The 4,430-nt window shown below is 48.1% G+C and overlaps 1 long non-coding RNA gene across 1 annotated transcript in view; it reads left to right on the top strand.

Moving 5' to 3' along the window:
• LOC143745385 (uncharacterized) overlaps positions 1–4,430 on the top strand; it is a 6,556-nt gene continuing 2,126 nt past the window's right edge. The window contains exons 1-2 of the long non-coding RNA XR_013205983.1: positions 1–93; positions 362–477. This is a non-coding gene — a long non-coding RNA (uncharacterized LOC143745385). The remainder of the gene's footprint in view (positions 94–361; positions 478–4,430) is intronic.

Here is a 4,430-nt window from a genome sequence, read left to right on the forward strand (position 1 = left end):
GGTAGAAATAAATGAAGTCTGGAACTTGATGATGTAGGCCATCTAAGAACATCTCCATCGTGAATTCATAACCCTGAATCAACAGGAGCTCACGTAATTACTGACGCAGTCTCATAATTTATCAGTTTTACTGTGACAGGCTCCTTACACACATTAAAGGTTCATTATATTTGTGCACTGAAAAATAGCTCGCATTTACACTAATTTGATTACCTGCCAATGATCAGCGGTTGAACTGAGTTGGTTTAGTTAGAGCTTAATATCAATGAATGCTCCTTGTGTTGATATTTAAATATCCAACAATAATATATCTCCTTCAGTGTGAACTTTTGTATTATTTGTTATTTTTCATTATTTGCAGTGAGACACTTTCCGTCTTCCAAAGTCCTGACACGGATGAAACGCGCATCAGATCTGCTTTGATCAGAGCTCTGAACACTGAACATGAATCTCAGTGACATTTGTGACACGTGTCAGGTGAGATAAAGTGTGTTTTGGTAACTTTCAACCGTATGAGTATTAATATGGTGATATGCAGGTGAAATCCACATTTCAGGGCTTGATCAGGATGAAATGCTCAAAATATGGATTTAGTAGAATAAATAACAGAAAGAAGTTTGTTAGTCACATAGTCTTGATCTAAAACTTACACACCAAATAGCATGCTAACACTACTTTTATTTAGGCTATTTTGCAGTATGTATAGAAGTATGCACAGGCTACTGTGTGCTCTATCCATTTTATAAGTATAATACGATCTGTGGATATGTAAGTTAATAAAGAAGTACCACAAGGATGTGAGTTTATGTGCTTGATGAATATTATAATCGTTATAGTCTTTATCAACTTGCTAGCATAAAGCCCTTATCATTGCACTAATGTTCACTGTTTCATATGGCATTTTAAAAAGAGTTGGCTGTATATAATGCATACTGCACAGTATCCCGTTAGCAGAAAGCATTTCCATCCTGTAGAGTTCCATCCCGAACGTAGCCAGACGTAAGTAATCATAATTTGAGCAGTTGTTTGGCATTATAAATGGGATGACATTTAGCTGGAAAATGAGTCTTAAGCACCATGAATTTCTGCATCAATCATTTGTTGTTGTAAACCCAATCCAGTCGAAGCATGCTAGCATTAAAGCATTTAGCTCTATTCTGCTGTCAGTCAGCGCTGATGTCAGCATTGTTCTCCAGTCCAGAGCTCCCGAGCTGAAGTGACAGACGCCACTCACGCCACTCACGCAGAAGTGCTCTACTGGACAATATACACGCATACTGGAAGTACAGACACTTTTGTGACAGAAGATATTCTTTGCGTATACAGTGTCCCCAACACTAAGGGGCCGTTTACACATCACCATTTTCAACTAAAAATGGAAAACGTTTCATGTTTTTTGGCTGTTCGTGTGCTGGGGTCCTGAAAACACAAACTTTTGAAAATGGGTTTCAAAGTGCAAGTTATCCAAACGATTCCATTATCATCTTATTTCTACTAAAAAACGGTGACATCATGTGTATGCATATTAAGGCTCAATCCCAGTTCACCCCTTGCCCCTACCCCTTGTTTTCGAGTGTACCCCTTGGCCCTTAAAACAGAGTTACAAGGGGTTGAAATATTCCCCTATGAAATGGAACAACCCTTCATGAACCCGATACGTCATCAGTCGTCGACGATGGCTCTGACGTTACGGAAGCGACGAGTTTTTACAGGATTTCTCCATGACAACGACTGACAATGAGCGCCGCTGCTCTTACCTCTGAGGAAACTTGATGATTATAACGTTCCTTCCTCGAGATGTATGTCTTTTCTGTTTCAGAAAGGTCATTTATTATACAATTTCTTAATTTAAATGACTATATTATTATTATAAGAGTAAATAAAGTGCATGGTGGTGTCATCTAACCCTAACTTTAAATGTTTAACCATTTGTGAAGCCATCTCGCCAGTGATTCACGATGCATTCTGGGAACTTTCTCTTAGCCCTCCGTTCGTAGTGAGCCTCTGAAAAATCTCCGTTAGGGCTATGTAGCCCTACCCCTCTATCACAACAAGAATCGGGACACACTACCCCTTCGCCCTGCTCCTCTAACCCAACAAGAATCGGGACACACTACCCCTTCGCCCTACCCCTCTATCACAACAAGAATCGGGACACACTACCCCTTCGCCCTGCCCCTCTAACACAACAAGAATCGGGACACACTACCCCTTCGCCCTGCCCCTCTAACACAACAAGAATCGGGACACACTACCCCTTCGCCCTGCCCCTCTAACGCAACAAGAATCGGGACACACTACCCCTTCGCCCTGCCCCTCTAACGCAACAAGAATCGGGACACACTACCCCTTCGCCCTGCCCCTCTAACGCAACAAGAATCGGGACACACTACCCCTTCGCCCTGCTCCTCTAACGCAACAAGAATCGGGACACACTACCCCTTCGCCCTGCCCCTCTATCACAACAAGAATCGGGACACACTACCCCTTCGCCCTGCCCCTCTAACGCAACAAGAATCGGGACACACTACCCCTTCGCCCTGCCCCTCTAACGCAACAAGAATCAGACACACTACCCCTTCGCCCTGCTCCTCTAACACAACAAGAATCGGGACACACTACCCCTTCGCCCTGCCCCTCTAACGCAACAAGAATCGGGACACACTACCCCTTCGCCCTGCCCCTCTAACGCAACAAGAATCGGGACACACTACCCCTTCGCCCTGCCCCTCTAACGCAACAAGAATCAGACACACTACCCCTTCGCCCTGCCCCTCTAACGCAACAAGAATCAGACACACTACCCCTTCGCCCTGCCCCTCTAACACAACAAGAATCGGGACACACTACCCCTTCGCCCTGCCCCTCTAACGCAACAAGAATCGGGACACACTACCCCTTCGCCCTGCCCCTCTAACGCAACAAGAATCAGACACACTACCCCTTCGCCCTGCTCCTCTAACACAACAAGAATCAGACACACTACCCCTTCGCCCTGCCCCTCTAACAGAACAAGAATCGGGACACACTACCCCTTCGCCCTGCTCCTCTAACGCAACAAGAATCAGACACACTACCCCTTCGCCCTGCCCCTCTAACGCAACAAGAATCAGACACACTACCCCTTCGCCCTGCCCCTCTAACGCAACAAGAATCGGGACACACTACCCCTTCGCCCTGCCCCTCTAACGCAACAAGAATCAGACACACTACCCCTTCGCCCTGCTCCTCTAACACAACAAGAATCAGACACACTACCCCTTCGCCCTGCCCCTCTAACAGAACAAGAATCGGGACACACTACCCCTTCGCCCTGCTCCTCTAACGCAACAAGAATCAGACACACTACCCCTTCGCCCTGCCCCTCTAACAGAACAAGAATCGGGACACACTACCCCTTCGCCCTGCCCCTCTAACACAACAAGAATCGGGACACACTACCCCTTCGCCCTGCCCCTCTAACACAACAAGCATCGGGACACACTACCCCTTCGCCCTGCCCCTCTAACAGAACAAGAATCGGGACACACTACCCCTTCGCCCTGCCCCTCTAACACAACAAGCATCGGGACACACTACCCCTTCGCCCTGCCCCTCTAACAGAACAAGAATCGGGACACACTACCCCTTCGCCCTGCCCCTCTAACAGAACAAGAATCGGGACACACTACCCCTTCGCCCTGCCCCTCTAACACAACAAGCATCGGGACACACTACCCCTTCGCCCTGCCCCTCTAACACAACAAGAATCGGGACACACTACCCCTTCGCCCTGCCCCTCTAACACAACAAGAATCGGGACACACTACCCCTTCGCCCTGCCCCTCTAACGCAACAAGAATTGGGACACACTACCCCTTCGCCCTGCTCCTCTAACGCAACAAGAATCAGACACACTACCCCTTCGCCCTGCTCCTCTAACGCAACAAGAATCAGACACACTACCCCTTCGCCCTGCTCCTCTAACGCAACAAGAATCAGACACACTACCCCTTCGCCCTGCCCCTCTAACGCAACAAGAATCGGGACACACTACCCCTTCGCCCTGCCCCTCTAACGCAACAAGAATCAGACACACTACCCCTTCGCCCTGCTCCTATAACACAACAAGAATCAGACACACTACCCCTTCGCCCTGCCCCTCTAACAGAACAAGAATCGGGACACACTACCCCTTCGCCCTGCTCCTCTAACGCAACAAGAATCAGACACACTACCCCTTCGCCCTGCCCCTCTAACAGAACAAGAATCGGGACACACTACCCCTTCGCCCTGCCCCTCTAACACAACAAGAATCGGGACACACTACCCCTTCGCCCTGCCCCTCTAACACAACAAGCATCGGGACACACTACCCCTTCGCCCTGCCCCTCTAACAGAACAAGAATCGGGACACACTACCCCTTCGCCCTGCCCCTCTAACACAACAA

The sequence above is a fragment of the Siphateles boraxobius genome, unplaced genomic scaffold (genome assembly GCF_051911475.1).
Source record: "Siphateles boraxobius isolate OS27281-9 unplaced genomic scaffold, OSU_SipBor_1 200, whole genome shotgun sequence".
Classification (NCBI taxonomy): Eukaryota; Metazoa; Chordata; class Actinopteri; order Cypriniformes; family Leuciscidae; genus Siphateles; species Siphateles boraxobius.